The sequence below is a fragment of the Oreochromis aureus genome, linkage group 10 (assembly GCF_013358895.1).
Source record: "Oreochromis aureus strain Israel breed Guangdong linkage group 10, ZZ_aureus, whole genome shotgun sequence".
Taxonomy (NCBI): Eukaryota; Metazoa; Chordata; class Actinopteri; order Cichliformes; family Cichlidae; genus Oreochromis; species Oreochromis aureus.
In genome coordinates, this window is record NC_052951.1 from 7,370,164 (window position 1) to 7,382,247 (window position 12,084).

At 39.9% G+C, this 12,084-nt stretch overlaps 1 protein-coding gene across 2 annotated transcripts in view; it reads right to left on the bottom strand.

Annotated features, from left to right (window-relative positions):
* Window positions 1-9,930, bottom strand: part of zpld1a (zona pellucida-like domain containing 1a) — a 50,196-nt gene extending 40,266 nt beyond the window's left edge. The window contains exons 1-2 of one of the 2 annotated variants that reach the window (XM_039618414.1): window positions 9,794-9,930; window positions 2,138-2,762 (exon numbers count right to left, since the gene is read on the bottom strand). The gene's annotated coding sequence lies outside the window, so the exon portion shown is untranslated. Of the gene's footprint in view, window positions 1-2,137; window positions 2,764-9,793 lie in introns of those variants that run through there. The other variant, XM_039618415.1, reaches the window with a different exon arrangement.
* Window positions 9,931-12,084: the final 2,154 nt, after the last annotated feature.

Below are 12,084 nucleotides of genomic sequence, written 5' to 3' on the forward strand. Positions count from 1 at the left end.
TCTAAAATAGCAAGTGTCCCGTTGATACATTACATTAATGCAGACTTTATGTTGTTACTTCACAAGAATCACTACTGCTCCTAGAGTATTGGTCAGAATTTAATCTTCACCCAAACTGGGCTCAAGACCAAGTTCAAATTTATTGTTTCACAGGGAGCAACCTTTGAGTTTTGATGGATTGTGAGCCTGATGAGCTACGTCACTGATTTTTCTGTTTCTCAGATGACTAAGATGGCACAATAAATGGTGAATGTTGGGTGCTCATGAGTAAATGTCTTGTCATGTTCTTAAAACAAACTTTCTGCCTGAAATGATCAGATACACTTTAATGGAATCTGTGGGGTTTTATTTTTTTCTGTAAGCAACAGAAAATTAATTTAAAGGAATGTAGGTATTTAAACCTGAGATCTAAGATGAACCTAACAGGTAGTTTTGTTGAAATGGATGTTAGAAAGCTAAAAAAAACAAAAACAAAAACAAAAAAAAACTTAAGATGTTCAATACACAATTTTCTTTACATCCAGTCAATCAACTTTGGGGTCCTTAGTGACTATTAAAAGCGCTATATAAAAATACAGGCCAATCAACTCTGATAATTAAAATGAAACTGATTTACAAGTTCACTCAGCTACCTTAAGGAGCTCAGGTAATTAATAAACTTAAATCAACTTAGCTAACAGATTATGTTAGTTAAGCTAAAATAGATTCCTAAGTTAAAAGAACTACTAAAGTATTTGAATTAACTAAAAAACCCAAGTCAACTGAACTAGGACAAGAGTTTAAACAATAGATTATTTTAATTTAGCTGAAAGAGTTTTCCCAAGTAAAAATGACAATTAAAGGAGTTGAACTGACTAACAAATCTCAGTCAACTAAACTAAGACGAAAGTTTAGCCAACATGTGATTTTTCATCAACATAACATTTGGTTGTGTTACAAGAACAAACTCTATTTCTTGACTTAACTTAAAATTTTAAGGCAGCCCTGTACCTGATATTTTTAAGTTGAAACGACAAGTTATATTTTACAGTGTGGTCACAGGACTCTCACCACATGGCAAAGTAAAAGAAAGCTAAATTTGTGGAGTTTCATGGGATTAGCCAGTTCTACCTCTATCAGCTTCCATATGGTCAGCAGCGCAAACAGAGGACACACAGGAAATATGAATATAAATGTATGTGGAACATGAGGACAGAACATTGCAGTTTGAATTTTTAGGAAACGTCTCACTCTAGGCCTATTGAAAAAAAAGGACACATGTTTTGGTGCTAAAGCTAAAAAGCATTCTTCTTTTGCACAAATTAATCTGTTTAATCAGGTGTAGTCTGCTGAGTTGTCTGACCTTCATACTTCTTCAGTCCACAAAATATTTTGTTGAGGCTGTACATTAGGAACTCTGCATCTAAGAAAAAAGTCTTTGTTCTTGTGATTCCTTGTGCTTTTTGAGAGGGACAGAAAAGGTTTGGTTACATCACAAAAATACACAGCCAGTGTGCACAGTCCACAACTGTAAACTATTAAAACAAGAGTTTAAGAATATGAAAAAAAAAGGCTCAACACAACAGGAACTCAGCGCAATTGGCAGTCCACAAATATAATCAAACAGTATATGAGCGACTATGGTCTTTGCAATGCATGGGGTTCCCTTCACCCCAACAGTAAGGAATATTCTTTCTTCTCACATGTCCATCACTCCTACTCTCGTCTGGATTATTTCGTAGTCAGCAGCTCACTGCTGAGTAACATTTCAGACACTGAGATACACTTTGTAGCTGTCAGCGATCATGCTCCTATAACTCTAACAATAATACATAAGAAGAACACTTCACCAAGTACAAACTAGAGATTTAACACATCACTGCTCAAAGATGAAGACTTTATTAAATATTTTTAAAAAGAGTGGGCTCTATATTTAGACTATAATGGCACCCCTGGAACATCAGTATCTGTTCTCTGGAAAGCAGGGAAAGCTGTGATGAGAGGTAAAATAATTTCTCGGTGGAGAGAGTAGACAATTTCAGATACCTGGGTGTTCACATCTCACAGGTATCTGAAATTGTCCCGTCACATTAACACTCTGGTAAAGAATGCCCGGCAGTGTCTCTTCTTCCACAAATGACTTAGACATGCTACCTACCTCTGAAGGTGCTCAAGAACATTGTGATATTCTGGATTAGACTCTTTGAAAGGATCAGGAAGGAAGGACGTGGATACGAGTTTTATTGAACAGCAGGACATACCAACTCAAAACTATTGTTTTCCCTTAGTGGTCTACAAGCTTCCTTTCATTATATGTTGGTCAACCAAGAACTAGCCCTGTAACAGGCACTTCTGTATTATTACCACTGATGGGCAACAGTTCACTCTATTACATCCCTTCCCTTTTAGATTTTTAATTCAAATAAGTAAACTCTTTAAGAAATGAATTTTGACTGCCAATAAAATATTCTACTGCCTTTACTAACAATGAACAAATGTAGCCATTACTCTAAGGCTGTTTCACTTCTAAATTAACTGGCAGTAAATACTTAAATCATAGTTTCTACATTTTCAAAGATTCAGTCTCTTTGGAGGAACTCTGCGTCTCTCTGGGTATCTGCGTTCCACAGATGGGCTTTGGGCGGTTTCTGGGGTTGATACTGGTGGTTCATCAGTTGTCTGTTCAGGTGGTTCAGCAGGTAAGGGGTGTGATGTTAAATTCCCAGGTGGACTTGTTGGAATCTCTGGAACAACACAGTCCATAATCACTTCTGGTCATCCCTCTGGAACCGGTGAAGATATAGAATAGAATAGAATAGAATTCAACTTTATTGTCATTGCACATGTCACAGGTACAGGGCAACGAAATGCAGTTTGCATCCATCCAGAAAGTGCTTTAGTCGTGATATAGATATATTACAATATATATTAGCAATAATAGAGATGTGTAAGTATATTATAGAAATGGGTCTATTATGGTATGTTATAATGTACACAGTGTGAAGTATGTTATGAATATTCTATAACTATAAGTATGTACAGGCTGTAGTGAGTACAAGCTATGTACAGGCTATGAACAGGATATAAATATGAAATAAAAACTATACAGAAATCTGAGATATACAGTTATACAGAAATGTGAACTATGTAAGTTATAAACAGTTGTGGGGTTAAAAATTATCGTATGTACAGAATGATTATTTACACAGAACTATACAGTAGTGGTAAAGTGCTAGTGGTTGTGGGTGTGTGTATAACTGGGTGGAGAATCCGCCAGATTCTCCACATGTGAGAAATAGAAGATACTCCCTTCCTCTGCAGTGTTGTCTGGCATGTTGCGAGGTAAACGTGACAATGCATCTGGATTGGCATGTTCTGATCTTCTGTATTCAATGTCATAGTTGTATGCCATTAAAATAAGAGCCCAGCATTGCATCCTTAGTGCAGCGAGTCTTGGGACAGCTGACTTTGGTCCTGGTATAGCCAGCAGTGGCTTGTGATCTGTTATGAGGGTGAATTTCCTCCCATACAGATATTTATTGAATTTCTTGACTCCAAAAATTATGGCAAGGGCCTCTTTTTCTATCTGGGCATACTTGTGCTCAGCTTCAGTTAATGTACTTGATGCAAATGCCACGGGCCTTTCCTCTCCATTTTCCATGAAATGAGAAATGACCACGCCTGCAATCTGTGAGGTGACAGATTGCAGGCTAACTTCAATGGCAGGTTTGTGCTGTAGTGCACCAACACTTTCTTTTGCAGCAGTAGACTTTTTGCATCTTGAAATGCTTTTGCACATTCCATGGTCCAAATCCATTTATCATCTTTTCTCAACAGATTATGCAAAGGCTGAAGAATGGTGGATGGATTTTCCAGAAATCGACTGTAGTAATTTAGAAGACCCAGGAAAGGCTTCAGTTCAGTGACGTTTGTTGGTTCTGGTGCATTTGTTATGGCTGCTACTTTTTCCTCTAAAAGATGCAGACCCTGGTACTTATATAGACTTCGTGTGTTGATGTGTTTGTGTTCTGTGTGTGGATCAGTGCGCTTGTATTCAGAAGGATTCTCCATGTAACGATCTGCTAGAGGGTATGGGGAGCCATAGCCCTGTCCCCCAGGGCATGTAGCAGGCATGGAGGAGATCCAGGCCCTAGACATCCAGAGGCCCCAGAGTATAAGAGCCCAAGGAGGACCACCCTGTGCCACCCTCCTGGGAAGAGCCGAGGAGAGCCCCAAACGAGAGGTCACCCAGCAGCCACGGAGCAGAAGCCAGAGGGGGCGGTAGTAGCGTGTCCACAGGCTCTGCCAGCAGCCAGCTGTACCAGAGTGAACCGAGCCGCAGGCCCAGAAGTGTGTTGATGACCAGATACTTCTCCGATTCTTCGTCTAACTGTAGCTACTGATAGGCATGAGAAAGGTCAAGTTTAGTGAAGGATGTTCCTCCAGCTAAAGTAGCAAACATATCTTCAGTATTAGGAAGTGGATATCTCTCCTCTTCAACACAGTGGTTGACACTGACTTTGTAGTCACCACATATCCCAATTGTTTTGTCTGCTTTCGGTACAGTAACAATAGGGGATGCTCTCTCACTTTTCTCAGCCTTTGAAATGACCTTCACCTTTTACAATCTTTCCAACTCTTTCTCTACAGCTTCTTTTAAGGAACTCGGCGAGCTTTACAGAAAATTGGTGTGGTGTTTGGTTTAGTGTGGATTCTGGCTTTAAATACAGCCTTGGTCATCCGAAAACACTGCCTGGCTCTGAATCACTTCTAGTACTTTAGTACTGGCTTTGCTTCTTTCTGCACCAGTACCTCGTGTACTGTGAAGATCTGTTTCCAGTTCAGCTGTAGTTTCTTTAACCAGTTTCATCCTGTCAGAGCTGGTCTGTTTTCCTGAACAACCATCAGCGGTAGGATGATTTTTTTGGGTCTCATACTGTACTGGTAACATAATATATCCACGCACAGTGATGTGTTGGCCTGAGTAGGACTAGAGCTTAAGCCCAATTGCTGGTTTTATAGGGAAATGAGTGAGATGCATCTGATAATACTTGTCTGATACCACCAACACTGCAGATCCTGTATCCAGCAACATGGTGGTGTTCTTGTTTGTGTTGTTGTTGTTCACCTAACCCTTTTCACTGGAGGCGATGGATTACACTGAATATACTCCAAAGAGTTCAGCTTCATCCTTCCTACTTAAGCAATCATCCTCAGTTTCCACATACTGAGTTTGCTGACAGAATTTTTTATTCCTGCAAGCACATGCAATGTGTCATATTTTTGCGCAAACATGACACTTTTCACTCTTAAATTTGCACTCATGTGCTGAATGTTTTCCACCACAACGATAGCATGGTTGCTTCACTCTTGTGTCTTTTTTAGGTCCCTTCCAGCTCTTTAGCTTGTTATTGTCCTCTTGCCTGTTCTGTCCTTTCCATCCTTTGTTGGATAAATTTGGAGCATTTGTCAAGGCATTTACTTGGTGAGGTTCATGGTGTCCTGAGAACTCCATCATATTCTTCGGAGCGAGTTCCATGGATATGGCAATCTCACATCCACGTGGAAATGTAAGATCTTTTTCCGATAGTAGCTTGCACTGTGTAGCATCAGAATGCAGCCCACTAACAAAGCGATTTCTCAGGGCCTCATCCAAATATTGTCCAAAATTACATGTGGCTGACAACTGCCTCAGGGCCACAACATAGTCAGAAACTGACTTCCCTTCTTTCTGGTTATGTTTCTGAAAACGAAAACGCTCAGTGATCACCACTGGAGTTGACGGTATGCACTGTCCATTTTCCATGGACAGTGGATAGTACTGGGTACCCTCGGAGACACAAGATTCTTTAGCAGCCTGTATGTATCTGCTCCGATCACAGAGAGAAATGTGCACACTTTCTTCTCATCGGAAACATCATTCACCATCATCCATTGCTCCAACCGCTCCAAATATGACTCAAAATCTTCCTTTGCTTCATTATATCCACATGCATTGCCATGTTAGCTCACCAATGCTACTGCTAAAAGCTGTTCTGCTGCAGCGGTGAAGAAAACATCATTTTTTTTCTTACATTTAAACACAGTCCATCTACAGCCTCTTTCACGCTGCAGAAATCTTTAAAATCCTCTTCGCCAGTTGTGATATTCTGGGTTAGAATTTTTGAAAGGATCGGGAAGGAAGGAAGGATGTGGATACGAGTTTTATTGAACAGCAGGACATACCAACTCAAAACTATTGTTTTCCCTTAGTGGTCTACAAGCTTCCTTTCATTATATGTTGGTCAACCAAGAACTAGCCCTGTAACAGGCACTTCTGTATTATTACCAATACACTCTACAACAATACACTCTATTACATACGTCTACTCATCTACCATTCAGAGCATGCTGAAGGGAAATATCTGCACCTGGTATGGGAACAGCACCAAGCAGGACAGATGAGCTGTCCAAAGAGTGGTGCGCTCTCCTGAATGCATCATTCACTCAGGGCTGCACACCAAGTTGTGCAGTACCAATGCCAGGAAAATTATAAAAGACCTCTCCCACACCGACAATGGACTCTTCTCAGTGTTGAAGTCAGGAAAGCGCTTTCGTTCCCTTAAGGCCAACACAGAGAGAATGAGGGGGAGAATATGAGCTTCTTCTGCCAGGCTATTCGGGCCCTGAACCAGGTGTAGGACTGGATTCTCTATATATATCTCTACACACTATTGCACATGCACTTAATAACAACAATAATAATGTACTTCTGATCTGGCCTCTCTCATATCACATAGCTATACATGCACTTAATAACAAACTCACAATAACATATCTCATTAGCTGTTTTTTTTGACTGTTCACTGTCAATCTGCACACTGCTGATTTGCACACCTTTGTTAATTTTGATTTTTAACTTTAACTTTTAAGTGATTGTTGGGTTTTTTCTTGTATTTGGCAGGGAATTGCACAGCAATAAGTATTTCATTGTATGTCGTACTGTGTATGATTATGTATGTGACAAATAAAATTTGAATTAAATTTTGTAGTCCACACCGCCCTTAAATGCAGAATGGCTGATTGCTGCTGATGGCTTGCAGGTGAGACTGGGCCGACACCAGTGGCAGACCCCACCAAACAGGCAAGGCCAAGGTGCAGGAGCCCAGTGGAAAAACACCAAAAAACAAGACACTTCCCCGGACCATGACACCTCCACAATGAACTGTCACTCAGGTTCTGTTGTACGAGAATGCGTGCTGTGACGAAGAGCTGCTTCAGCTTGTCCAAGACGGCTTGGGCAGCAGAACTCCACTGAAGAGGGTGCTTGGGAGAGGTGAGACTAGTTAATGGAAAGGCCAAAGATGGGTGTTGCCAAAACCAAGGAACCTTTGCAGCTGCTTTAAGTCCGTGGGAATGGGAAAGTCTACCATGGCCTTAACTTTCACCCAATGAGTCTTCAGTTGCCCTCTTCCTACAGTGAATCCCAAGAAAGACAAACTCAACGTGAAGCTCACATATTTTTCCCTTTTCATAGAGTGGGTTTTCCAAGATGCGCTGGAGGAACAGATGGACCTGTGTCTTGTGCTCCTGGAGAGACTTCGAGAAGATAAATATCTCCGCAAGGTAGATAAACACAAAAAGATTGATGAAGCCCTGTAGGACATCATTATCCAGGGTTTGAAACACAGCTGTAGCATTTGTCGAACGAAATGGCATTACAAAATACTCAGAATAGCCAAGATATGTATTGAATGCAGTTTCCCATTCATCTCGTTTCCTGATCCTTACCAAATAATGAGTGTTGCAGAGATCCAGTTTTGTGTTGATAGTCGTGCTTTGAAGGAGTTCAAATGCTGAGACGAGGACAGGTAAGGGGTATTTGTTTTTTAATGTGATTTTGCTTAGGTTATGGAAGTCTATGCAGGGGCAAAGTGTTATATCCTTTTTTTCCTTATATCCTTATATCATGCACTAAGGAGAGACAAGGATGGATAGAAATCTAAGGCAATATGACTTCACGTTCGGGTTTTGACAGACTATATAGGTGACTTGTTCAAGAATGTTAAATTCAGCAGCAAGAGAGTTGTGCAAATTTCCTGCTGACTCGGCCTCAGGATGTCTAGAGTAGGGTGACCAACCGTCCTCTTTTCCCCGGACATGTCCACTTTTCATGTTCTGTCCGGGGCGTCTGGGGGGATTTTCGAGATTGATAAAAATGTCCGGGTTTTCCTGTATTCCGACAGGAAAACCTGTGGGTTTTGAATAAAATGGAATGTTATGTTGAACAGAGTAAGAACGGAAAATAAAAAGCTGGTTATGAATCATACAGTGGACCCACGTATAATTGAATAACACGACAACGTCAACCCCGAACTGCTGCTTTGTGAGCGCTTGTTCTGCGCTCACAGACGGGACTGACAGCGCGCAGCAATGCACCTACTGATGTTTAAAAGATCCCAAAGCGCAAGTGCATCTTTTCAGACGAACTGCGAAAGAAATTTCCCTTGTACCGACCATAGCTGGACTGACCACCGGTGGGCCAATGGTGATTTTTCGTTTTTACGGCCGATGGTTTTGTTGTTGTTGTTGTTGTAACGGTATAAACAATGAAAGGTGGTGGATTGGCCAGATGCTGGCCGATGTGTAAAAATCAGTCAGATATAAACCAAGTTTAGGTGTAGTTTATTTTCGTTGTGCTGTCAGTTACAGTCAGTTTTTTTTACAGTCAGTTACAATAACTCGTACTGCGTACTAGCTAGCATGACGGAGTTTCTATACAGCTGGGTGGATGCTATGATGTTATGATAGTGATATGATATCAGTTTGGATATGTGGTGAGAGGGAAACATGAAGATGAAACCAGGAGATGTCCTCACTGAATCATCAGAGCTTAACAGGTGATGGAGAAACAGGTTTACCTTTTAGGTGACATGAATGAGTTGAAGGGAAGTTATGAACCTGTTTCTGAGAGACAAATAACACCAGGATCCTTTTTCTAACTAGCTTACAGCTGGTAACTGTGCAGGGGCAGCTCTAGTAAAGTTTTGCCAGGGGGCCAGCTTGGGCATTAACAGGGAAAGGGGGGCACAAAGAAATACCTTTCTTTCTTATTCTCATTTAAAATGTCTGGCTTTTTAATAAATAATTATCTGAATCTTACAACCAAAGTTTTTATCTGATGTAAAATGTCTAGAAATCATACATATACCAACAAGACAGTGTACATCACTGTCACAACAGCGTTTGTTTTCATTCAAAGGCTTTATGGCTTTTCCTATAATACCTGGTGGGCCGGTCTCTAGTCAAAATGCCCTGGTCAATTTTTTGTCCCAGTCCAGCCCTCATACCAACCTAGTACTGGTAATTTTTCTTATGCAGATGAGGCATTATTTCTGTACCATTATTTAATTTCAGAGGTTTTGAAGTTATTGTTTTTGCACTTGTTGACTTGTAAAAGCCTATATGACACATTTTATTTCACAATTCAGTAACCGCACAGAGAAGGCATTGTTTAAATATGTTAAATATGTTTCTTTAAAAAAGTTCTTCATGACTGAGCAAAGTGTCCTCTTTTTTGGAAATCAAAATATGGTCACCCTAGTCAAGAGGCAAGAATCAAGCGCACCCAAAGGGAATGAGCGCATCAGTGGTCATGTGCGCATCACGCACAGTGTTGCCAACCTACCGACTTTGTCGCTATATTTAGCGAGTTTTCAGACCCCCTTACCGACTTTTTTTCTAAAAAGTGACTAGTGACAAATCTGGCAACTTTTGCTGGTGTTATAGGAGACTTATGACGACTTTTTGACATGAAACCACAAATCGCTCTTACTCTCAACAAGCAGCTGGTGCTTCCATGGGCACATCGCCCGTGTCAAAGCGCTTACAGGCGGTGGATAGTCCTCACGCAGCAGTCCCCCCCAGCTGCTGTCAGAGCAGGAGATGTTCACCCTTACGCGTACAAACTGCAAATGAATCGCACATGAGCAAAGCCGGTAAATGTACATTTTTCTTTGTCTAAACTATATCAGTGCACTAAAACATCATTCCAACACAGTAAATTACTCATTTCCGCCATTGTGTGTGTGCCTCTCTGTGACATAAGCTAAACATCTAGCTAGCTAGCTCATCATGTCTCAGTCTAAACTGTACACTCAAAAATACAGAAAAGAGTGGGAATCAAACCCTGAATTTAAGGGCTGGTTGAAGCAGTTTATTAGTGTGAATGCTTGAAAAGCATTCACAGTATTGTTGTTGTAATCTTTATTTTTCTATTTTATTAGTGTGAATGCTTGTAAAAGCATTCACAGTATTGTTCTTCTGTTTCTTTATTATTAGTGTGGATGCTTATTAAGCATCCACAGTATTGTTCTTCTACTTTTCATATTCCGTACGTTTTTCGGCATCTATCTCCTTCAACACAGTTTAACTTAGAAAAACCATTCAACGACCGTTAGATTCTTCATCTTTTGGACATGTGTGCTTGTATTTTTCTCATTTTTAACTTCTATATTCTTTAAATTATTCAACTTTATTCAACAAAAATTTATAATGTATTTCAATGGGAGAATCTTCAAATGCTCATTCAACTTACTCCTGTTTCAACTCTAACTATTTCCACATAGGTTGACATAGAGCCACCATTCAAACTTTAAAATGAAGCCAAGACATTGAACTATTCAACTTGTATTTATCTTTTCAATATCTATTATACTTTTTCTTCAGTTCCAGTTTAAGTTTCATGATGTTTTTTCACCCGTTTCAGAGTTTATAATGGGTGTGTATGGGACGGAATGTTGGGGCTAGAGTGAGACAGCTCAACTGCTAGAGTGAGAGGAGCAAAAAAAATTAATCTTAAAATCTTTTTTAAAACTGCTGCCGTGTTTGCTCTACAGGTATGATTTTACCCTCAAAACGTAGCCATCATTGTCCTCTTTCATCCAATGTGTTTACTAATTGTACTAGGTGTTATGGTTCTTTCATAAATGTCACCAATGCGCAGCCTCCTCGCTCCAACTCTTCCATAGACTCTAATGTTAAAATGGCTCAGAAGGTTCGTTTGAAAATCAGAAGAGCATGGTGTCTTTCCACTGTCACCACGTCCATATAATAAACTCCACAGGCATGAAAACTGAGAATTCGGTAGACTGGACATTGCTGCCGCTCACGGTGAAAGAATTTTGTCAATATGACTTGTACTTTTCATTTGGGAACGATTTGTTTGGGGCTGACTTTTCTGTTCATTTTAAGCAGCAAAAGTGAGGTGCATGTCTGTGCGTGTGTATGGAGCCATTGGGTGCAGTCACTATAGCAACCAGGCTCACACCTGCCTGCCTAACGAGCTCTCTCTCAGTGTGCCAAGATTCATCTTAAACACTTCTCCTTCAACTGCTGCTGTGTCCACAGTGTTTACTCTACAGCCATCATTTTACCCTCAAAATGTCACCATCGTTGTTCTCTTTCCAACACCGTGTCTTTCAAAGCTCAGACTTTTAAATTTTTCAAACTGTGTGGATCCAAGCGGAGGGATCACATTTTAGTCATCCAGTGATTCATAGAATATGAACTTTTAATATTCATTCAGATGTTTTCTGACTCTAAATGTTCTTTTCTCATTTCTTAGGTTTTTCTAATTTACAATTAAAACATTTTCAGCTTTTTTCCAACTTCTTCTTCTGTGTAACCTTCAGCTTTTAGCAGTTCAGCACTTTTGTTTTCAGGTTAAATTCATTTTTTTTTAATCTCATTCAACATTTTTAATTTAAAATTCAGCAATTAATTCATTTCAGTGCATACATTCAGATTCAAGCATTCACACTGCAGTTTCTTCAGAAAATGCACTTTCTAGTTGTGTGGATGCCCTAAAAGGGCTTCCACAGTATTGAGTTCCTGTTTCTCTTTATTCTTTATTCTACTTTATTCTAGTTGCTTCCGTACGTTTTTTGGCGCTTAACTACTCCCTCAGTGTTCAGCCGATTTTCTCCGTTCAAACTATTTGGCTATTTCTGCTAATGATCGCTATATCTTTTGGTGTTTATTACTATTATACTTTTTAAAATATTACACTTTTTTCCTTTAATTTGTCCCATTGAAATGAATGGGAAACTTCCACAATTCTGCTAA